Source organism: Polyodon spathula, chromosome 2 (assembly GCF_017654505.1).
Source record: "Polyodon spathula isolate WHYD16114869_AA chromosome 2, ASM1765450v1, whole genome shotgun sequence".
Classification (NCBI taxonomy): Eukaryota; Metazoa; Chordata; class Actinopteri; order Acipenseriformes; family Polyodontidae; genus Polyodon; species Polyodon spathula.
The window spans coordinates 65,483,020-65,509,075 of NC_054535.1; the positions used below are offsets into that span (position 1 = coordinate 65,483,020).

At 37.1% G+C, this 26,056-nt stretch overlaps 1 pseudogene; it reads left to right on the top strand.

Moving 5' to 3' along the window:
• LOC121299159 overlaps positions 1-25,429 on the top strand; it is a 72,299-nt pseudogene extending 46,870 nt beyond the window's left edge.
• The last annotated feature ends 627 nt before the right edge of the window (positions 25,430-26,056 follow it).

Genomic DNA, 26,056 nt, shown 5'->3' on the forward strand with positions numbered 1-26,056 from the left:
GTCCTTCAATCGCGTTTTCTACTTAGTCGTGTTCGTTAGTGCTACTCAACATGTTGAAGCTCTAAAACAGTTCTATATAAAAAAACTATTTTTTTTTTTTTTTCTGTAAACTGAAGCTAAGCCGTTTAAGATGTATTTATCCACCTCAATCAAATAATATGTACAATGCTAAAAAGGTACTTTAAGTAACAGACAATCATTTGAACTGGAAATCTTTATTAATGTCTTTGTGTGGTTTACAGAGTATCATTGTACAGCATGAAGACAGGACTTCTCATCAAACCCTTGACTGAAAATGTACTATGCTTACAGTTTTGCTCTAGTGAACAAGTTCACAACAGATACAGTATATCTTTTCAGCTCACAAAACAGCAGGATTTATCATAACATCCTATCCCTTTGATGAAGAGGAGGACTGCTAAAAAATATTTAGTTTTCACCTAGGACAGGTGTCAAAAAGAGGTATAGTCATATTCAGTCAACCCTTATCTGGAAACACTCCCAAAAATTGAATTTAATTTCAGCAACTATGGAACTAGAAAATAACATAGATCATTAAGTGCCACTCTTAGACTCTTGAGTCCACCTCTTTATCATTAGTCAATATGACCTCTATCGTCTCAGCACCGGGAGAGTATACACACACAGTAATATAGACAGGCACTTCATTAAGCAAAATTAGTCTCAAAGAAAGGCTATCTCATGAGAAAGTATCTCATGAGTAGTGTTCCACATTTTCGGTTTTCATCTTTAAAAAAAAATCTGGGGAATTTCTGAGTTTATTTTACATATATTAAAATAGGGATAAAATTGGAATATATATATATATATATATATATATATATATATATATATATATATAATATATAAAATTTTGGTAGAAAATCTAGGGTACAAATCTCAGTATACCCATGCTACATGTGGAATATGACATGTAGCAGTTCTGGTTTCTGATTAAGTTAATGTCCCTGGGATGTACGATGAAGCAGGATCTGTCAAAGCCACATTTGTCCAAGTTAGCTGGTACTTTGCGAACGTTTTTGGCCAATCGCTGTGCTGACGAAAATAGTGGCTCCAGAGGTGAAAGAGACCCCTGCTCCAGCTCCAGGCTGGTTCCAGGGCTGAAAGAGACCCTCTGCCCCAGCTCCAGAGCTGAAAGAGACCCCTGCTTCAGCTCCAGGCTGGCTCAAGAGCTGAAAGAGACCCCCTGCCCCAGCTCCAGAGCTGAACGACCCCTGCTCCAGCTCCAGGCTGGCTCCAGAGCTGAAAGAGACCCCCTGCCCCAGCTCCAGAGCTGAACGACCCCTGCTCCAGCTCCAGGCTGGCTCCAGAGCTGAAAGAGACCCCTGCTCCAGCTCCAGGCTGGCTCCAGAGCTGAAAGAGACCCCTGCTCCAGCTCCAGGCTGGCTCCAGAGCTGAAAGAGACCCCCTGCCCCAGCTCCAGAGCTGGCTCCAGAGCTGAAAGAGACCCCCTCCAGGCAGGCTCCAGAGCTGAAAGAGACCCCTGCTCCAGCTCCAGGCTGGCTCAAGAGCTGAAAGAGACCCCCTGCTCCAGCTCCAGGCTGGCTCCAGAGCTGAAAGAGACCCCTGCTCCAGCTCCAGGCTGGCTCCAGAGCTGAAAGAGACCCCCTGCCCCAGCTCCAGAGCTGAAAGAGACCCCTGCTCCAGCTCCAGGCTGGCTCCAGAGCTGAAAGAGACCCCCTGCCCCAGCTCCAGAGCTGAAAGAGACCCCTGCTCCAGCTCCAGGCTGGCTCAAGAGCTGAAAGAGACCCCCTGCTCCAGCTCCAGGCTGGCTCCAGAGCTGAAAGAGACCCCCTGCTCCAGCTCCAGGCTGGCTCCAGAGCTGAAAGAGACCCCCTGCCCCAGCTCCAGAGCTGAAAGAGACCCCCTGCTCCAGCTCCAGGCTGGCTCCAGAGCTGAAAGAGACCCCCTGCCCCAGCTCCAGAGCTGAAAGAGACCCCTGCTCCAGCTCCAGGCTGGCTCAAGCTGAAAGAGACCCCCTGCTCCAGCTCCAGGCTGGCTCCAGAGCTGAAAGAGACCCCCTGCCCCAGCTCCAGAGCTGAAAGAGACCCCCTGCTCCAGCTCCAGGCTGGCTCCAGAGCTGAAAGAGACCCCCTGCTCCAGCTCCAGGCTGGCTCCAGAGCTGAAAGAGACCCCCTGCTCCAGCTCCAGGCTGGCTCCAGAGCTGAAAGAGACCCCCTGCCCCAGCTCCAGAGCTGAAAGAGACCCCTGCTCCAGCTCCAGGCTGGCTCCAGAGCTGAAAGAGACCCCCTGCTCCAGCTCCAGAGCTGAAAGAGACCCCTGCTCCAGCTCCAGGCTGGCTCCAGAGCTGAAAGAGACCCCCTGCTCCAGCTCCAGGCTGGCTCCAGAGCTGAAAGAGACCCCCTGCCCCAGCTCCAGAGCTGAAAGAGACCCCTGCTCCAGCTCCAGGCTGGCTCAAGAGCTGAAAGAGACCCCCTGCTCAAGCTCCAGGCTGGCTCCAGAGCTGAAAGAGACCCCCCGTTTCAGCTCCAGAGCTGAACGACCCCTGCTCCAGCTCCAGACTGGCTCCAGCGACCCCCTGCTGCAGCTGCTCACTGCTTCTCCAGCTCTGGCTGCTTTTACCTGGCTCTGGCTCCGGAGCTACAAAAAATAGTGCAAACTAGGATGGTATTATTATTTATAAAGTTTTTTTTTTTTTTTTTTTTTTGATGTTGCTTGGCTATAAATACTCCAAGATGATTAAATGTTTTTTTTGAGTAAAAGAGATAAGAATATAAATATCTGGTTTTAAAGCTTCACTATTTTATTTTCTTGTGGGAACTTTTTTAGGTACCTTTTTGACAAAATCAACATACTTACAACATAAAAAACATCTGTCTAACTGTTCAAACATAACAAAGTAGAAAATAGAAGAGAAACAAAAAACAGTGAAATATTTTTCCTGTTAAAAGTTAGGGGTAAGTAAAATGTTAAATACTAGAAAAAGGAACATATTTATATGAGATTATTAATTGGAAATACTAACACAACATATTAAACATAAATATTTTTTTCCATTTAGTTTGACCTATTACGTTTGTACACTCGTGTTCAATTATGATGCCTTCTAGCAGTTATTCCCTTTGCCTGGTACTGAGTGACTTTTTCAAGTTTCCCCTTTCTCAGTCCTTATCAAAGATTGGTTACGGTTTATCAGAATGATTTTTTCAACATTTGCAGAATTCAGTCTCGTTCTCTGACCCGTGATTAGGTCCCCTGCTTTGGAGAACATTCTTTCACTTTCCACTGATGTTGCAGACATACAAAAGAAACGATGTGATAGCTGTGCCAACAATGAATCATTGCACTGTTTTCAATAAGCCAAAGGGCAGGAGTCCAAAGAGATTCTTTCAGATATACGTGCTCTCTTGGGTGGAACTGGATCACTTTCAGCAGGACAACATAGAACAGACAAGTCTTTGGTCACAGCTTCTTTTTGCTTATTGTCGAAGAGACTGAAGAAGATCGAGGAAGGTTTATATCTGACAATCAAGGTCATTCTCTAAGCTTGATAACCTTGTTGAGATTTGACTCAGAAATTCTCTTTCACCTTCAAGCCAGATTCAGATTCAGTTTCAAACTTTCCAAGTGCTCAGGGAATTCCAACCACTGTAGGCACAATGAGAGATGCAGTTGGATACTTTACTCCAGGGAGAGAGTTGTGGTGGCTTCCTGGAATGGCTTGATCATCTCACACACTTCTTGGAGCATCTTATGTTCAGCAGTAATGTTTCGTGCTGGTCTCTTCAGTTTCACAGCTGCAATCTCTTAATTGTTCTGCTTGCTGGACCACGTTTGCAGTCATTGGCAAGCTTGAGTTTCATCATGTAACACAATCCCTTGGATTTTCTGTGGTTCAGTTTCAAAGTCAGATACTCCTCAGCATAATCATGCTAAGCACTCTGTTACTTCTTAAAAATTATAGCTATGGACCAAAATCTTCCAATCACTGAAGATATCTAATTTACTGAAACTTGCTTTCCTTCCTTAGGAAAAGTAATTTGCTATAGGCAGAGGTGTAAGCTGTGTGCCAAACGAGAGTGGCGTTTCAACTTCAAGAGACTGCAGGCAGGTACAACACTGGCTCCACTGTCAGTGACAGCATATAACATGTGCTTTAAGTTTAAGGAGTCCAGCATATTTTCCACAGAGGAGGCGATGTTCTCCCCAGTATGGGACTCATCAGCAGGAATGCAGCCAATGCATTTTACAGTTAAATTCCACCCCTGGTCAACAATCTGGCATGTCATTGCAAGGAACTGCTTCTGATTTTTGGTACAGGTCCACAGATCAAAAGTAATGGTGGCATGTAATGTAGATATTAGTTTTTGTTTTAAAGTACCCACAATACCCCAGCATGCATTGCTCAACAGTGCTTCGGAAACTGTTTTTCTTGAGGGTGGTTGGTATCCTCGACAAAGCAGGTTCAGGATCTTTCTGAAAAGATTAAAGCCAATCAAACACTTTCTACAAAATCTTATGCAAAATGAAAGTCAGAAAATTGTCCTTTAAAACAATGCTTTCATAAGTAATAGTAATTGATTAAATATGAAGGTGATGCTTAGAATTGTTTTATGCAATAGAAATGTGCTTAGCAATACTGTAATTACAGTTGAAAAGGTTTGTAAATTGTGTTTTAAAAAAGGTATAACATAAAATATTCAATAACAGTCTAGTTCTATCCTTAACATAAACAAGAGATAATAAACTTTAAAAAAAAATCTTAATTTCATCTAAAGGTGAAAATGACAAAGGAAAATTAGTTCATCACAATTAGCATTTATGGATAGGTTTCTGTTAACAACTAGTTAATAATAGGGCTGAATGTTTGTTTTTCAGTAATTCTTCAGATTTCATACATTTTAAAGACTTAAAATGTAATAAAAATGCAACTTTTTTTTCAATTTTAGTTATTAAATAAATAAGCTTTGGAGACTTGTTCACAATTAATACACTAATGTAACAATACTGTGGACACTAATAATAATGTAACAATAATGTAGATTGAGTATTTCAATCTTAATTAATATTATAATATAATTATTAATTTCTTTCTATATAACAATATGCATTTCTCCAATCTGGGCATGTTTACTGCATTATATTAACATAATAAAGTAGGATGATTAACAATTTCTTACCTAAATTAAGGAAATCAGGATGGTCTCTGTCAAGTCTGATTATCATTGTTATTCCAAAGAAATTAACGTCTACATTTATTTCCACTCCACAGTATTCTGAAGTAACATATCATGACGTTTGTTGTCAGTACCTGAATGAACAATTCAAGGAAGTTTGAAAGCTTGATGTATATATTTTCCTTTTCTTTGCAGCACAAATTGAAGTGATACCATGCAAAATCTGTGGAGATAAATCCTCTGGAATTCATTATGGTGTTATCACATGTGAAGGCTGTAAGGTATGTTCCTTTTATTTATTTATTTATGTATGTATTGTAAATAAGCCATTACAGCCAAATGAAAATACTGTGTACAGTATATATTTAGCATAGGTTACTGGCCTAACTGGCCAAATGGCTGTTTACATGCCTCACAGCCGCCCAGGTTTAATTACAACACAGGTGCTGCCACTAGGGTACCAGCAATGGTAGCCGTAGTGTCAGATTTAATAAACAAAACAAAACAAAACAAACCTAAAAATAAACGTTTACCACACAAGGTGAGCGCTAGCCTTATTAAAAGAGACGTCTCACTCCGAGAACCTACTACACTACTACAAAACCCTCTCTATACTGGTTGGGATCAGCATCCCTTAAACTAACCTACTGCTGTTGCTCCCGAAGTCCCGGCCTCCCAGTGACTCCATGTCTTAACGACAGTCCTGGCTGGGCAGAGCCTTCACAGGCACCGTCTTGCAGTTGAAGGGTTCCGTTGTAGTTATCCTGCGGCTCAGACACTCTCCTCGGTGTAAACAAAGCACCTGTCTGTGTAGCATGGCGTTATAGTTGCTTCGAGCTGTGTGCAGGCTCCCTGGGCACACCACCCATCCAATCAGCTCAGTGCCGGACGAGACTACCTGCTCAATTGGTTGACTAGCAATGCGTCTCCTGTTACGTGTCCCAGCTGCACACATCCGTGTAACAACCAGCGACAGGTTCTTCCCTGTCACAAGCACCAACATATACAAGTAACTGCCATTCCAAATAATTTAAATTTTATTCATCAAGAAATGCTGGTGTTTTATGTATATGAATGACCTTTATTTATATTCCACTTCTGTTAGTGTGTGTTGTTACATCACATTAAAAAAGGCAGCAATTCAAACATAACAGTTGTGAAATAATTTAGTACACATTGTGACTTCTCAATGCTCCAAAAATGAAATTAATAAATACTGTTTATTATTATTATTATTATTATTATTATTATTATTATTATTATTATTATTATTATTATTATTATTATTATTATTATTATTTAGTTTATTAATAATAAAATAATTTAGTTACATATTGAGGTTATTTTATTCTGGTATTGTGTGCCATGCTGATAGTGTGTCAGTAACGTGATATTCATCAACGAGGTGCTGATTTGCAATCAAAGATGTATGCATTATATGCATTGCAATGATCCGAATGTGCAGCAGTTGAATGTATTATGCAATAATATAGATGTATGGTGCTGCACTGTCAGATATACTATATTGTGAGAAATGGGGCACTTTTTCATTAAGAAACGGTTTACCGGAAAGGGCGGGGCATCCTGGGGATAGAGGAGAGGAGGGTGTGGGGAAGGCCGAAGTCAGCATGTGTGTACCGGGTCAGAACAAAGGAACAAAAGAAAATGAAAAGACAGCCTTATCGATCGTTATTATCAGCGAAAGGGTTTATATTGGTTGGCTTCCAATATATGAAAGTGTGTTTTAGTGTTACTTTCGCCAGTAATATGATGTATGTCTATAATTGTGCAGTAGGTCAGTAAAATCACTGCTAATCAAAAGAACCCTAAAGCACTTGTATATGGGCTGTGGGTTAGTTAAAAAAAAAAAAGAAAAACAAAAAGTGTGTAGTGCGCAAACGTGTTCAAGTGAAAGTTATTTGGTTATAAACCCTTTGTCTGGGACTGGCTTTGGCTTCGACTTCTGTGGTGTGGGGAAAACGAACACACTGGGTAAACAAACACCTTCCTGTGTCTCACGGTTACACATCACAAAGAACAAAAAGACAAGGTTGTTGGAACTGTGTTTTATTATATTTGCAACAGACAAAGGACTGTTGGTCTGAGCGTGCTTGCTCTGTTTCCTGGATCCTTGGCGGCACCGGGAGTGTGTTGTGGAGCTCTGTTATCAACATGCAATTCTCGCCGTCTCCAGTAGAGGGAGACAATGAACCTGGACGGTTGATACTAACCTGTTGCACCTGCAGTCTCCAGCAGAGGGAGACACTGAACCGTGGAACTTTGTTACGTACCTATTTTGCCTATCGTCTCCGGTAGGGGGCAGGAACAAGAACTTACCTGTGTAGGAAACACTTGTGCAAACAAACAAACAGTTTGATCAAGAAGAAGGAAATTAAGACACATGTGAACTGTATTAACGAACTGTGTGTAAACTTATCTGTGGGAAAGTAATGTGAAGAGAAATTTGTTTTGTTTATTTCTTATATTTCCTAGTCTAGAGAGGGAAAAAAAGTGAGACAGTTAACACCCAGTGGAGGGTTAGGTTTTTGTTTACATTTGTTTTGTTGTTGTTCTGTGAAAGCAAATTTAGATTTATTAAACAAACTGTCTCCGGGTCAAAGATCTGTCCAAAGATCCTCACAAAAACAGAGCTTTAAGCTCACAATATATAACTACAAAATATGAACCATACTGTTTTTATTCTCATTTCATAAAGGGTAGCGAAACTAGACAAATTCTGTGGTGTTACTTTGTGACTTACTAATAATATGAATTTATTTAAAAGTTCACGTAAGAATAACACTTAATAATACATTATAATTACATTGTCATTAAATTATGGATATTAAAAATGAACACAATGGACTAGAACATTTTTACTGCTAATTATTATTTCAGGGGGTTGCAGTTCTTAACTCGTGTCTTGATAGTTTTAGAATAGTCCTTTTTAATAACAAGTGGGCCACAGTGGAACTTAATAAAACTAGTGTAGATGTTTTTAAATCCTATTACTAAATATTATAAATTATGCTGGGGTTTGTGCAATGCTAGATTTGAAAACTGAGTTTGATGCAATGTATTGTGAAATACACTCCTCTTTTGCATACAGTGGTTAGCTACATCTATATATTTATTAAGTGAATTTTAGATAGTGGTAGGTGTATGTTTACTCATTCATTGCTTTTGTGGGGTTTCTAAGCATTTTAAGATGTATGCTAATATATTAAACAAATAAATATCATTCCAAAAGCCGCATACCGTATTCCCTTTTTTTAACCTTGGAAACAAATGAAATAAAAAAGTTTCCCTTCCCAGATTTGCATTTGCATTTTTTTTTTTTTTTAAATCCATTAAGCAACAGCTTATGGATGAGTAAAAAGGAAATAATATTTGACCATGTTTCATACCCTTATTAGTCTCTTGCAACCAAATGCAGGCAGTACCTGTGCTAGAGAATGTTTATAGCTTTCGCACTGAAAGCCAAGCGTTACAGACTATACTAGAGTATGGAATATCAAGGGAAAATGTGAGCAGTGTGAGAGGGTCCTTAGATATATCAGTATTTTAATGTTAGTGTTAAAGTTTATTGAAGGGTGATGTAACATTGATTTGATTAAATATGGGACACCAGAGGGTATATAATTGTTTTTACCACAACATCAAAAAGGATTCATTACTCTTACACATTTTGAAATGCGAAGTTTAGAGACTTTAGAAATGATGAAAAATGCATCTACAAAAAGAATCAGAGCTTCAGAGTTATTGTAGCCGCACAAAGCACTGTGAAACTGGAAAGGTAATATTGGGGATAACATGTTATATATGCTACAGAACTAAAAGGAAACCATTTAGAAAGTTAACATCCTTGTTCTAAATGCTACTACTTTGCTTCAAGAAAAAAAAGTAAACGGCAAAAATGAGCACATAAGTTTATGATATTACCTTTATTAAAAAAATGACTGAAAAAGGTGAAAGTGCTTAGTGAGCAGTGTTAAAACTAATGCTGACTGGTTCAATAAAGGGGTAAACTGTGGGATCCGTTCCAAAAAAAACATTTGTCTCTTCTGATTTGGAGGGAACAGCTTTTCTTACCAAAGCCATTTTAGTCAGTGATTCCACTGAATACAGTATTAGGCATGTTCAATGTAATATTAAACTAGAATCCATTCAGTAACGTGTTTGTGTCTCTTGTTTGTCAGGGTTTCTTTCGGAGGAGTCAACAGAATAATGCCTCATACTCCTGCCCACGACAGAGGAATTGTTTAATTGACAGAACAAATAGAAACCGTTGCCAGCATTGCCGACTGCAGAAGTGTCTTGCACTCGGAATGTCTCGAGATGGTAAGATCTTATAACAAACAAGCATACAAAAATAATATAAGGCCTGTTGAGAATGTTTGCACATGGGTAAGTGAGGATCTTGTCAAGAGGAAAGTCACTGTACATCATTCCTCAAGCGGAGATATCATCACTCCTAATGTAGCACGGTAGGCTTTATCAAAACAGTAACTAACTCCTCACACTATAAAAAGACATAGGCCCAATTTTCAGAAAACACAGTAAAATGCAATCACAAGGGCAGTTCATGTTGTGATATTTACATACGTTTGCTCTTTCAAAAACCCGGGTATATGTTTCAAACCTGACACACAAAGAAAAGGTGCATTTAAAAATATGTAATTGTAGCTGTCCTAAAAAATCTATAATAATACATTGTAAACAGTTAATTATTATGAAATGTTACTTTTAATTAAATTAGATACCAGCTGTCATGATTACGGCTTGAAGTTTTCAGGTTTTATTTTTGATCACATGATGTCCCTTTTAAACTTATTTTAAGCCGATTCTGTTTCCTAATTCAACTCAGAAAAAGCTGTTCATTACAAAACAATGCCACTTATTTTTACTTTCATATCTCGACTGAGCTGGATTCTGTTCCGCTTCATTTTTATTTTAAACAAATTACTTTAATTGCTCATCGCTGATCCTTGTTTATAACGGTGCTTTTGTTATTTTCATTTTTAGTAAAAAATACCCAGTATGGAGTGTACACCGATAGCAAGTCCATCATTTAAAATGTTCTTGATTTGTAGCAAAGAGAAAAATAATCTTAAACCCGGTCTTTAATTAGTCGTTTTCTCTTTATTAGGATACAGAGACATCTTAACAACTACTAATTAACATTTAGGAAGGTGGAGATTTGGAAAATAAAAACTGAAAAGCTCAAGCCCTAATTATAATACACATACTAACTAATGTTTACAATACACTTGAGATATTAAAAAACGTATACTGACTCATGTGGCACAGTTAAATCAGTTGCTTGAATTATAATAATACATTTACCATTGTTTTGCACTTTACTTTTTCCTCATAGTAAATCCAAGTTAGAAGCCAGAACGTGTTGAAAGCGAATGGTAGCCTCTGTTTTAAGACTTCTACCTGGCAGTATTGTAAAATACATGTCTTCATATTGTCGGTGTTTCTAGTGCCAGTGCTCTGTGACTGAGGCATACACACTTTGAGTTGTATGATATTGAGTGACAGTTAAAAGGCAATTGATCCTTGGCAAATGTGAGTTGGGAACCAAAGCTCCGGCCCTACTACGACACCTGTGGTAGCTTATGTCATTGAGCAGAGCCATGTTTACTGTATATCCTATGCAGAATGAGTCCATTCAGTCATTTACACTAATTTGGAGGTACTTGTTACATTGTTTTTGACACAGCATGCTGGAATGTAAGTTAGGTCATACAATAGCTGATGAAATGCACAGAACTGGGGAAATTAATAATGTTGCTGTAACTTTTTATACTGCATACATCATTATGAATTCAGTTATGTGCTAACTCGGTGTCCCGACGTTTTGCTCAATCTTTAAAAAGTCCTGGTTTTCAGCCACTTCATGTAGCGCGAGACACTCTAAATACCTTTCGTCAAAATAACATAAACAACTGCTTTTAGTTTATGGCACCTGCAGTGAAAACAAAATAATATAAAAAAAAAAACAAGGTACTATGGTAATCAAGAACATTATTTTTATTAAGTGATTAACACAGATGTGCTTATTCCTCAGTGCGCCATGCCTTTTCATTATATTCAATATAAATCTACAATTGTGTGGAATATGGTAATATTGTAACTGTTCAGTTCTGGTGGGATTTAGCCCAGACAGAGCAGCGAGAGGTTGCAAACATCTGAATCCTCCAGGTTAAACCACATAAATAGAGCCTGATGAATTTATTTAATAATGTAATGGATTATTATTATTATTATTATTATTATTATTATTATTTATTATTATTATTATTATTGTGCGATATATTTTCATATGCGATATGTATAAAATACAATATGGTTACATTAAACGGTGTTAGCCAAATTAGCAAATTATACACCCAGGAGTATACTCAAATTAGCTAGCTGCTTAAAAATAAAAAAAAAATAACACTGTAGTGTTGCGGTGGGTCTCTAATTTAATTGTTTTTCATTAATAATGGTCAGACAGTTATTTCTCAGTTAACACTCTTGAACTTTTTATTGCTTTAGTAATAACATAGGATCGCTATGGGCTGAGACCACGCCAAAATAACAAAACTGCATCTTAGCTATAATCTTGTCACTAGTGAATGAATAGTTTTAGTGTCCGACATACATCGTTATAAACTCAGTTATTTACTAATACAAATCATCATTCAAAAGGATGAACTCTTCACAGTAGCACTAAAGCTTATGTATCAATCATGTCTTTCCAATACAGCTTTAAGGTGTATCTCCAAAGTGACACTGTACAGGCAAAATTATTCAACTGTCTTCATACATGCTCTAAAAGATTCTGACACACAAAATCTGTTTCCTTAAATAATATAAAGCCCATACTTCATACATGTATGAAATAATGTATTCCAGGTCTTGTGTTTTTTAAGAGAATGTTCTTGTGTGAGTTTGAAACATACACAGATTCTGAGACCCCACACAGCAAATGATTATGTGCATACTCAAGTAAATTACTTTGGAATATATTACATCCAGTAAATATGAAGTATGATAAATATGTGTATGCATTTATTTTTTTCCATATAAATCAATATTTTTCAAAGCAGCCCTATAGTTAACAAAGGCACATTCCACATCACAATTTGCACAGCTATGTATTTATTGCATATTTTAAAATATAAGAAATATATAACGTTATTTGGTAAAAGTGTGTTCTCCCTCTCACTCGTTCGCCAATTCTCGTTCACCACTTGCTGTTCCTTTTTCATAATGGAATTGGCTGTGTCTGCATTTCAAATAAGCCTTCCTCTACGCATTCACCCCATCTTTGCCGTCATCAAAAGTGCTCAAAGCTAACATGCAAATGAGGTCACACACGCCGACCACTGGCACTAATGCAGACAGAAAAGGACGTGTCAAAACGTGTCGCCAAAATCGTACAAAAGCAGTTTGCTCCCATTTGCAGCAATTTTTTTTCCTCAAAATCATGGGCAAACGCGTTAGAGATTAACGATTTAATATTGCTGTACTACTGTTTAGAGTTAACACGCTACGGGCTGGTTAGAGAAAGCAACTTGGAGTACCTAATGTTACCTTATCTAGGTCTGTCATATATGATATCTTGTTGATACCATGCTAGTCTACCTGCCATCGGATTCCAGTGTTGCTGTAAATATGAAAAGTTGTTAAAAGAATATGATATAGTTCATCCAGTATATTTTTTGAGAAAAAAAAGTAAAGATGTAATTCTGTGTGATAAATACTGTGTTGTGGTCTGAAAGGTTAAAAAAGAAATTCTTCAAAACTGTAGGGAAATTCTAAGTGAACATAACATTATTTAAATGGTTTTGTTTAAATTGTGCAAGTAAACAAATGTCTCAACGTGCCTATTTTTCTGTTTATTTAAAAAAAAAAAAACAACAACAAACATTTCCCAACAAATACAACCCTATTTCATAACCATGTTTTCTTTTGTTTCTAACCAGCTGTGAAATTTGGAAGAATGTCTAAGAAGCAGCGTGACAGCCTGTACGTGGAGGTGCAGAAACACCAGCAGAGGCTGCAGGAGCAGAACGGGGAAGCGGAGGCCCTGGCACGGGTCTACACCAGCAGCATCAGCAATGGCCTCGGCAACCTTGACAATGAAATCGGAGCCACTTATTCCAATGGACACATAATCGACCTGCCAAAAACAGAGGGGGGCAACCCCTACTACAGCGTTGATTCCACTCAGCCCTCCCCGGATCAGTCAGGAATCGACATGGCTGAAATCAAGCAAATCAAACAAGAGCCTATTTATGACCTGATGCCTGTACCAAACTTGTTTACATACAGCTCTTTTACCAATGGTCAGCTAGCCCCTGGAGTAACAATGACTGAGTTAGGTAGGTAGACCTGTTCCTGAGTACTGTGGCTGCTTACATCATGCCAGTTTTCCATGTTTAATTTTACCTTGCAGCAGTTGTCCAAAATAAGTTTTTCAGCTGTTGGTTCATGAGGCATTATACATGTAAAAATAGAATCAGTTAGTTTAGAATCCACTGTACTCCTAGAACTGCTGGCAAGAACAACCACCTATGAGACTAATTCAGTTATTATAAATTGGTGCATTTCCTGGGTCCAGAAATACGCAGCTGAAAAACTAATTTGTTCTATTTATGAGGTAAACCTCATTTGTCATAAGCTTATACTTTAGGCTTGCAAAATTCCTCATTTTAGACAAATATTAAAGTTAATTTTAAAGATTAAATTGACAGGTTTATTTAAAAATTAAAATTATAAAGACACTGTATAGTCAATGTTAGTTTATAGTTGTAAGTGTACACTCACAATAAATCCAGTTTTAATCATATTATGGTTTCAGAGTTTGACTTATGCCCGTAAGGTTTTAGCGTTTCAACAAATTTGTTACTGGAGAGATGCGTTGCAATATTTATTACTTGTTGTGAAATGTGTTTTGACCTGAAAAGTTTGTTTTAGGGACTAGCATATTTCAAGGTCTATAACATAACTGGAAGTACAAAGTCTCACATCTTCACACTGCTTATCATTTACGATCAGACTGGTTTAGGGAGTACCTTAAGCATAAGAAAAAGGAAGGTGAGGGTGTTGCAATAGAATGTCCAGATGAGTTTGTGTTTAGATGTATAGGTGAGACAAGAAATTTTGAGGACACGCATACCATTTTAGATCAACAAGTTAAAAGCTTGCCAGTGTGGTAGTCATTAAAAATAAAGGGATTTATCTGTTAGTAGATTGCAGAGAGGTTAGGCTCTTCTAACTGATATTAGTTTGCCCAGCTGGTATTTTCTTTAAAAATGTATTAATTAATAATCTGCATTAAGTTGATTTTACTATTTTTTACCAGGCCTTTATCTTCAGTTTAAGTTTTTATGTGTTGTTCAACAGTCTTGCACTGACAGTATTTTACAGTCCTAAAGCAATGGAAAAGCTTGAATCAGTATGCACTAAGACAAGCCTGTCAATTTCAAGTTATCTTCACTGCAAACAGCCTACTGTCCTGTGTTAACGAAGGCAAGTTTCTAATGTAATTTACACTTCAATGTTTCAATTCCTCAATAACTGACTTTGCATCCAGAGTAAAGCTCACCACATAGATTCACCTTGGTCAGATTCATCTGACCAAAGTTTGCATGAAACTATTTATATATTCTGCCAGCACATCAACTGTAGACTTTTATTTATTAATACATTTCTGAGATGCAATTTATGTTTTAGTCTTGTCTGTCTGAATATCAGTAGTGCTCATATACGAATATATATATATATATATATATATATATATATATATATATATATATATATATATAATATATATATATATATATATATACACACACACACACACAGATATACAGTGCTTATAGAAAGTCTGCACCCCCTTTCAAAATTTTCACCTTCTGTTGCCTTATAGCCTGGAATTAAAATGCGTTAAAATATATATTTTTTTCCAATTATCTACACATCCTACCCCACAACTTCCAAGTGAAAAAAATATTCTACTAATTTGCAGAAAATCAGTTAAAAATAGAAACTAAAATAGCTTGGTTGGATAAGTGCCCACCCCCCTTGTAACAACAATCCTAAATTAGCTCAGGTGAAACCAATCGCTTTCAAAATCACACACCAAGTTAAGTGGCCTCCACTTGTGCTAAATAGTAGTGATTCACACATTTTTTTTTTTTACTTTTGATTTTCTATTTCCCTAAATCTCTCTTCAGATGTTTGAGAATTACTGGTTATAAAAATGTAAATGGGTAACTGGTTCCAGTGAAAAAGGAAATTTAGGATAAACAAGAAAAACATGTATCCTGAAGGTACGTTAAAAAGCGTAGGATACATAGCATCTAAAACGGTAACCAGGTTCTATTTTAAATTCTATTTTCATGGTAAAAATGCATAACATATAGACAAACTTGGAAATGAACTCAAAATGAACAGCATTTTTACTCAGGAAATTAAACTTAAACTATGCTCTGCCACCACCTTTTGGTCAGTAGTTAGAACAACATTAAACTTGTGTCTAGTACTGAAGAAGTCTCACTGTGTGTTCACATACCCCACTGCATAATTAAAAACCTTAATGAAAGGATTCATGTCCAAGTGAATTATATATGGGCAAGGGAAATTTATTCCTCAAGTAATTTTCAGTTCATGTAGTAATAAGTGACTAAAAACGACCCTGTAGTTTAATCTGATGAAGCATCATGCAGGTTCCAGGGTTCATCTTATCCCCTTTTGTGAAGTGTTTTCATCTAGCTGTTTGTTGACAGTGGGCAAGACTAGGGCAAGCTTCTTGTTCTGATACATGGTCTCCAAGCATTCGCTATATAGTTATTACACTTCTTGCTGAAGACAAGTATAAGAGCCTAAGAACATTTTCCCTAGCATAAATATACTGTACATATTTGTAAGGGTCTGTATGTACTCTCTGCATAGTGTATTACTTGCTAGATGACTGACCACCACAAAGGCCAATGATCTCTCTGGATAGGTGGATTAAAATGATTTGTGTACATGAATAAATGTGTGTGTGATGCACAGTCTGTTGTGCTGGATCACATTAGGCTGATTGAACCAAAGCTGCTGTTAGTCCTGGTATCTTAAAAAGCATTACATTATCTCATCCTCTCAGCCTGTGAGTTTATTTTTGGTAGGAAGTTTTAAATTGCCCTTGAATATGCACATGATTGTGATCCATTATCCCCATCACTGAAGGCTATTTTCGTCAAGTTCATTTCTTGAGTTTGAGGCTGTAAAGCTGGGAAGCTCATACTAACTTTAACCTTCATATTTCCCCAGCATTTCACCTCAGAATGTTTCCATTCCAGTTTAATAACCTCTCCTGATTTTTCTAACAGATCGAATTGCACAGAATATTATTAAGTCCCATTTGGAGACATGCCAGTACACTGTGGAGGAGCTGCAGCAGCTGGCATGGCAGACCCACACATATGAAGACATTAAAATGTATCAAAATAAGGTAATATTGTTTATAGCTCCTAAATGCCTTATTGACAGACTCTCTTATCATTGTATTGTCAGTACGTAGCCAAATTGATATGGAAGACTCAAACATTGTTTGACTTTGCACTATTCAATAAAAAGTATTGGGTATTTAAACTGACCTGTTTTCCTTAGTTCTAGCATGAGTTGTCATATAATTACAGATATTTGTTTGGTAGCTGTTAGACCTTCAGTAAATGTTTTAAAGAAACCATGGGTCTCTTGAGTGGCGCATCCAGTAAAGGCGCTCTGTGTGAGTGCAGGATGCGCCCTATAGCCTGGAGGTCGCTGGTTTGAGTCTGGGCTATTCCACAGCCGACCGTGGATAGGAGTTCCCAGAAGGCAGCGCTCACTTGGCTGAGCCGGGGAGGGGGGGTGGTTTAGGTCGGCCAGGCTGTCTTCGGGCTTGAGTGTTAGCTGGCCGGGAGTCTGTGGGATACCCCTGTAGTCTGGCCGGGCGCCTGCAGGCTTGCCTGTTAGCTAGCCGGGAGCTGCGTTGTCCTCCTACGCTGTAGCTCCTGGATGGCTGCATGGTGAATCCTCAGTGTGTAAAGAAGCGGTCGGCTGATGGCACACGCTTCGGAGGACAGCGTGTGTTCGTCTTCGCTGCTCCTGAGTCAGCGCAGGGGTGGTAGCAGTGAGCTGAGCCTAAATAATAATTGGGTATTTCAAATAGGGAGAAAATAACAAAGAATAACTGGCAACAACTAAATTAAAAAAAAAAAAAAAAAAACATAAACTTCCGTTGAGTCTGAAATCAAACAAGCATTTCAGAATTTTCAGAATATGTTGCTCAAGGTGTTTACTGGCAGAGTTCAAAGCCCTGAGTTGAAAGGCCGAGACTGGTTACGCCAAGCTGTAAAATAAATGTTACGATAAAAAAGGCCATGCAAGATGCTCATCTCTCCCTGATCTCTTATAATTCACTTTAGGCTGGCTTGGAAGCCTACGAGGTTTGCTATACCTATGATAGTTGATCAAAGCCTGTCACTACTTGTAAATTAAGTGTGTGTATATATATATATATATATATATATATATATATATATATATATATATATATATATATATATATATATATCACTTTGTCTACTAAACAAAGGAGATGAGTAAGTTTTACACAAATTAAGTGCTTCAATATATGATGGTTAAATAAAGTTTAATACAGTTTTTACTGTACAGTTTATGATTATTATCTTGGTTTTTACTGTGTTGAGTGTGATGCAGCCACTCAGGGCTCTCCAAAACTTTTTTCCCCATTGAGGTACAGACTTGTAACTGAAAAAACTGAAGGTTCCAGAGGAAATATTTGGGGTGTGACAGCCACTTACGAAGTCGTGTCATTGACCTATTGAAGTCCCTCGGTGATCTTTGAAACTTAACGAACCTAATGGTTGGTTAATACAACCTACTCGTAAGCTTCCCTAACCTAGACATCCCTGTCTCAAACAGTAAGGTGATTCCTGCAGAGCCCCTATCCTGTTACTGTATGTTATATATTTATAGGTAAAGTGCTACCATTCTTTTTGTACAATTTAACAGCTGTAATTCAATTAGCTTAACAGCCCCTGGTCCCAGTTTGTTCAGATAATAGGATAAAATGATATATATATATATATATATATATAATATATATATATATATATAATATATATATATATATATATATATTGCCTCAGATGGTTTTTTTTGGTTTGTTTTTCGTTCTCTCCTTGTAGACACGGGACTTGTTATGGCAGCAATGTGCAATCCAGATCACACATGCCATTCAGTATGTGGTAGAATTTGCCAAGCGGATAACAGGGTTTATGGATCTATGTCAGAATGATCAAATTCTTCTCCTTAAATCAGGTAAGTTTATCAGTGAAACAGCCAGGAAAGCATGTGTTTTGCTTAGAATACTGGCTTTCCAGTTGGTCTGTGGCACAGCATTAAATCCAGGATTTCACTTTTATCACTTATTAGTTATTTGTAAACTTAAAAAATATATATATATATAAAATAAGATTTTTTGGGGGGGAATGGGGATAATATTGTCTCAGTAGCATGTTTATGAGCCATGGTGTTCACTTTTTAACTTCTAAGGTTGTTTGGAAGTGGTATTGGTGAGAATGAGCCGTGCCTTCAATCCACTGAACAACACTGTACTCTTCGAGGGAAAATATGGAGGAATGCAGATGTTTAAAGCACTAGGTATGTGTAATTACCGTTGATTTAAACTTATAATTCTTGGTGTTATTGAATAGGCTTTAGGATGTGTTCCCACTCTTCTAAACCTGTGCCTGACCCAGTCAAAATGCTGAATAATGGGAGAGCAATCGGGAACCAAAAACATTTCTGATTGAACAGGTTGGAATGAAGTTGCTAATGTTGTGAATTCAGAAGACATTTTGATGGGAATGCATAACCGATGTGAAATGAAAATAACAGGTCAAAACCGATTTAGGGATATGTTAATAAAAATGAAAAGCAATTGCAGTTATGTTGAAAAATGTATTGTAGAAATACATACAACAAAGCAGGAAACTTGGGAAAGTAATGAATTGTGTTTTAAACCCTACAACCTGTTTGTGTGTAAGTAGCAGGGTTCTGAAAAATATAGCGTTACACATCCCCACGTGTTGCTGCAACGGTTACATTTTAAACAGCATCAATATTAAAATGAAAGACAAACTATTGGATACAACTCTAAAGTTTGATTCCAGCACATAATATCTGCACAGCTGAAACACTGTATTTAAATGACAAATTAAACATTTTATTTTCTAACTTACCACATACAAAGCAGTATAAGCTGCTATTATTTATTATTATAATAATAATAAAAACATTTCAAAAGAAACTAGTGTGTAAACAGGTATATGTAGATACAAAACTGTAAAAATGAAATTTGTTTTTTCTTTTAAAAGTAACATCTAAAAAAAAGAAAATAACTCAATACCCATTGTGCAACATGAATGCACTTTCAGGGAAACTTGGTTCAAAGTAGCCCCCAATTAGCACAATCCACACAGATGTAACACTTATCAACTTGGCGTGTGCATTTACCATGTACTGCTCTTTCACACTGGACACAGATATCCAAAATTTTATTTTTATTGCATTTAGCTACCTGGCATTGTTTTCTCTTGCATGTGCCACTGGGTGCAGCACTGAATCCAGGTTGAGCTGCTGCTTTGCATTTTTCTGATCGAAGTGTTTCTGCAGAAGCTCTGTGGCTAGCTTCAAGATGAAATCTCCTGATATTTTCCTGGTGCATTTCTTGTATTAAACAAAGGAATTGATGGCTGCCAGGTACTGTACATCTACAGCATGGCTTCTCAAACTCGGTCCTGGGGACCCCCTGTGGCTGCTGGTTTACATTCCAACTGAGCTCTCAATTACTGAATTAGACACTTAATTGAAGTAATAATTTGCTTAATTAGATCTTTTTACCTGTTTTCATATCTTAAACTGTTGCAGTTCAAGTTACTTATAAAATGTTATAGCTAACTTGAAATATGGAACAGTTCAAGAGCTTAAAACAAGTAAAAATGTCTAATTAAGCAACTTATCAGTACAATTAAGTGTCTAATTCAGTAACTGAGAACTCGATTGAAATGAAAACCAGCAGCCACAGGGGGTCCCCAGGAACTAGTTTGAGAAGCCCTGAATTGCAGCAACTGCCCACCGGCATGAACCAGCTTTCACTGAGTACTGACAATGTTCTGGTCTAAAATGTCCGCTCCGAACTTTGAGTCATTGTAGAAATCCACAGCCTGCATTTTTTTCTTGTTAACAGTCCCGATGAACTGACATATGAAGGGAGCTGAGAATTACATTATTTCTTGGCTTGCACTTAATTAGCGTAGCACAGTCATTGTGTTTCAAAATTGTACTGGAGTACAGCTGTGGTTAGTTTTGCGCAGGAGGTGGAAGCTCTCTTCTTGCTTTGTTTACTGTTCCAACCACTGCCAATTCCAGTGAGGTAAAAAAATTGTCAGTGGTAACATTTCTCCCTTTTCCTAAGTATGGTTCCATCAGCCTAAGTATGACATTGTCATCCAGTCTCTGACCAGTTGCCCGTGGTGGTTCCAGTGTTAGATAACATACCTGTCATTTTTTTTATTTTCATTGTTAACATTGAGAACATTTTATACTTAACATTAAAATCTCTTTCAAAGCTCTTTTCAGAATCGTTGCTCTTGTGCACTGGGGTTTGAGACATGTCCTCTAAATAATGGTTTCCCAATCCTGGTCCTGGGGACTCCCTGTGTCTGCTGGTTTTCATTCCAACTGAGCTCTCAGTTACTTGACTAGACCCTTAATTACACTGATAATTTGTTAAATTAGACCTTTTTAATTGTTTTCAGATCTTAAACAGTTGCAGTGTTCAAGTTACTTATATAATGTAGCTAATTTGAAATTTGCAACAGTTAACAAGCTGAAAAAAGTAAAAGGTCTAATTAAGCAAGTGTTCAATTCAATTAAGGGTTTAATTAAGTAATTGAGATCTCAGCTACAATGAAAACCAGCAGACAGTGGGTCTCTATCACTGCAGGAAGATCGATTTAAATAAATAAATAAATAAATAAATAAATAAATAAAACAATAACACGTGCTCTGGCTTTTCTGTTCCATACCACATCATGGTACATTAAAACTAGAAAATGTTCTGAAATTGACTGCGCAGAAAGCATTCAAGTTAAATAATGAAAGCACGTCAATTAGTGATCGCATCTTATTAAGCACTTTATTAAAAGTGTAGCACTTTTAATAAAAAACTACTTTCACTTGCATGTTCCAATCACATGCTGCACAATTCCCAGCTAAATCTAGCGAAATTAAAGCGATTTCCAATACTATTTATCCTAACACTATATGTAAAAGTGTAGTATTCCAGAATATGCTGTGAAGGCTTTATTTTGCTTCACTTAATTAACTATAAAGCAGAGAATGTTAAAACTTAAAATTCTAAATTTTTCATGTGTGTATTTCAGACAGAAACAGTACAAAAGCAGACATCGCGTTTTTCTTTTTTCTTTTTTTTTTATCCCCACCATTGTAGTTTCTTTGCAATGAACAAAGTGGCAACTGACACGTTTTCACAAAGTAAGAGCGTTACAGAATAATTTTTTAATTTTTTTTTAATTTTCTTTTTTTAAAGCTGTGCACACAAGTGAAAACTGTTAAATTTAACTTAAATAAACTCTTCAAAGAAATATATTTGAAAAGGGAGCTTTGCACAAAGAAAAAAACACCATTTTGTTTTTTGTTTATTACTCTCCTCATAACAGAAAACAGGATCACAAGCAAAAATAAACGTTTATCACTATATGGAACATTTCCCTTGCTAGTTTGGTCAGTGTCTGCAAAGTGTGAAGCATTGTTGAGTGATGTGCATTACCTGCAGCCCCCTTTTCTGACTCGCTCGTCAATTCTGAAGCATCACTTTGTTGATGTTGTGTTAATATCACACATCCCTCGCCACTTTAGACACAGACATGGATTTTTGCCTTTGAATTAATGTGCAGCAATGTTTGTAAGAATATTTAGATAGTTTCTCCACACTAAACTAAATAATATTACTCCATACTGCTGTTTTCCTATCGCACTAACACTAAGCTAAATGGGCGGAGATTTGTGACGCATGCCAAAATGAAATCTCATCAGAAGAAAGCTGGCCAATCAGCTGACTTGTTCCTGATTAAGTTGCCAAAAAAACAATGTTAGGGGAACAAATACCCTGTAGATTGCGATGCCATTGCAATCTTGCGTACCAGCAATTTCAGCTTTTGTAATGAAGGACAGCTGACGCTCAACGGGCCAAAAGGAAGGCTCTTGCGGGTTAAATAAAAAGTAAAATTTCAGGTACGTTATTTAAACAGTTGTAGCAACACGAGGGGATGTGTAACGCTATATTTTTAGAGCCCTGCTGCTTACTTTTAAAGTAACACTTGAATAGGCTAGTAACACTTATTTAAGAAATTAAGACTATATAAAGTAGGACACTGCTAGATAAAAGCTGACACCCCTGTAAGGGAAGCTTCAATGTTGATGCCATCTCTTCAAATCTCATAAAACATTTGAGATTCAGACATTTAATTAGAATAAAAACATCTAACAAAATGTAGCATAACATATTTACATTGGAAGTAAAATTAACCACTTTTTTAATCTCTGGTAATATTCTTGCAAGAGACTACAGGCTATGATATACAGTAGTGTCTTCATGTCTGTTACACTGTTGTGTTCTATGATTATCACATTCATGTGATTATTTATATAGTCAGATAAAAATGTTTTGACCACATTTGTTTTAACTATAGATGTACTTAATAATTCCCTCATAATAGTTTACCCTGGTTTGCCATGTTTATTAATGTACTTTACCATACCTTGCTATTCCTTATAATGCTTCGCTATGTTTTATTACACTTTTAAAATGCTTTTAATATAGTAAACTTTTGTATAAAGGTTCTTCCAGTGTATAACTTATATTTGACTTCAGAATGTTGTGGATTTACAATTCTGTTTTTGAAGTGCAACATCATGGGCTCACGAGTGGTACATCCAGTAAAAGCACTCCATGTGGAGTGCAGGATGTGCCCTATAGCCTGGAGGTCACCAGTTCAAGTCCAGGCTATTCCACTACCAACAATGGACGGGAGTTCCCAGGAGGCAGCACACAATTGGCTGAGTGATGCCCAAGGGGGAGGACTTAGGTCGGCCAGGGTTTTCTCATCTCACCGCACACCAGCACCCCCTGTAGAATGGCTGGGCACCTACAGGCTTGCCTGTAAGCTGCCCAGAGCTGTGTTGCCTAAAATACAATTGGCTATTTCTAATTGGGAGAAAAACAGGGTAAAATCAATTGCTGACTAATAAATTTGGAAAAAAAAGAAAGAAAGAAGTGCTACTTGATTGTTTTTCTTTTTTTGGTTTTGAATCAGGTTCAGATGATCTTGTCAGTGCAGCCTTTGACTTTGCAAAGAGTTTGTGCTCTCTTCATCTTACCGAAGAGGAAATTGCCTTGTTCTCAGCAGCTGTGCTGATATCACCTGGTATGTAGTATAGACCAAAGAAGATGCCATTACTAGTTTTATTTATATATTTTTTTTATCAATTATTAAGAACTTAGTATTTCTGAAAAAACAGTTGGCAGAAGTAGCTGCAGTAGAATCAATTTAATGATTGTCTGTGGAAATTGTCCTACCAGTACTCCTTAACTCCAAATATGTTAAGGCACAGGATTGTTCATACAAAATTAGCACAATCATACTATTTAGTTCTTTGTAGCTTCATGTTTAGTATTAAATATGTATTAAATATGTATTCCGTGAATATAAGTACCTGACACAATGAAATAATACATTCATAACAAACAAAAATGGATTTTGGAGATCAATTGTCATTCATTAGCTCCCTTAGTTTTAAATTTGGGACCCAATTGGAGTTGGATTATTTATCAATATATATATATATATATATATATATATATATATATATATATATATATATATATATATATATTTTTGTAATAAGATTTCATCCATAGCTGGGATCCGACTACGACCTTGGGTCCAGGAAAAGTCTTTGACGTTCTCTTAAAGAAAAACGTGATGTCGTTTTGCACTACAGCATGTGATGCAGAAGAACCACTTAGATGATGACACATTGGCAAAAGTAAGTTATCATAGACACTGGTCAGCTTTTAACAAAGAAGACTCATGTGATCTGCCAAGGGGAATCCAAACACTCAGGACCATATTTAACATTGCCATGCAAATAAACCAATATATAGTTCAGTTGTTTATAAAATCCAAACTTCAGAGGAAATACCACTGTAGGAATCTGGGTGTAAACAAGTAAAGGTTTGGTTAAGAAAACTATAATGTGTGGTTTTATATTTTAAAATGTCATTCTTAAGGCAATCAACTACCAAAGAAAATCTAAATACTGCCTGGACTGATTTAACTAAAAGGTGCATTCAAATCAATTGTTGAGTATCTCTCTTGTTACTTTAAAGTTATGTGGTTTTAATAATTTAGGTAATATGGTCCATTGTCTCCTTTTTTTACATTTTTTAAAGCAATAAAGAGAATTGAGCATACAGTTGAGGGAACCTATGGAATGAGAATCGCAGTGCTTCAGTTGTCCTCACTGAAATAGCAAAAATTGTAGAGATCCAGGTGTACATGACTCAAAGTAGTGATTTTTTTGTTTTAACAGGCGCTTGCTGGTTTGAGCAGTTTTGTAACCAGGAAACTGTACGAAATGAATCTGGTTGTAGTGTATATTAGTTTCCACCATATTCTGACAACATAAATAATTTGTATTTATTCTGCTTCATTTCACAGCTGATTGCTAGGATCCCAACATTATCAGCACTTTGTAATCTACACACAGAGGAACTCCAGACGTTTAAACAGTTACACCCTGAAACCGTCAACATGCTCTTTCCTCCACTGTACAAGGAACTCTTTAATCCAGACTCTTCAGCGTGCTCCAAGTGAAACAGCGCTCCACTACAGCCACTGGAGTGAAACACTTGTTACTAATTAAGCAATCTGTGAATGGAGACTGAAAATCACTACTACAACACTAGGAATGTCCCGCACTCAGTACAGTTGTATTCACCGATACAGTTTAAAGAATGTAAATATGCACCTATTGAAAGGGACTTTTCATAACTGACCAGAAATGTTCACACTTAGAACACTGTATGTTATCGTATCTCTGGTAAGTTATTTTTGTTTGTTTTGGATTTTTTTTGGGGTGTGGGGGGGGGGGGGGGGGGGGGGGGGGGGGGGAGTGGAGTTGGTTTATCATGGTACCAGGGGTGAGTTTTGAAAGAGTAAATCTTACAAGTTATGTTGTAGATATACCATAGAGCAGAGCGGAACTTTACAGTATTAATAACTGTTCTGTTCATGGTTTAGATTTAATTTAAGAGAAAATTATCATGTACGGCTAATAATTGTTTTCTATGTTTTTAGTTTAGTTTTACATGTACAGAATTTGTAAGAATTAAACAGGATTTGTAATGGACATTTGTGATATATTGGGAACAAAATAATTAGGTTGGTTAAGCTTTAATACAAGCTTTGACTGGATTATTTAGGATTTTGTATGTGAAGATTTGATATTTCAAGTTTCATAGACTACTACAGACCTGTAATTAACTAAATTAATTGCTAGTTTTCCATATGAAGATATATTTTTGTGAAAAAAGGAAAAACAGACAGACTTTAAATAGCCTGTGTAGATGCACTGTCAACAACGACTGGACTGCTTTAGCAGAATTGCTATCGTATTGTGGTAGATAGCTTGGCCTGAGAGGTTTCCATTCAACCTACTGCACTACAACCATAGCTTTACACCACTTGGCATGT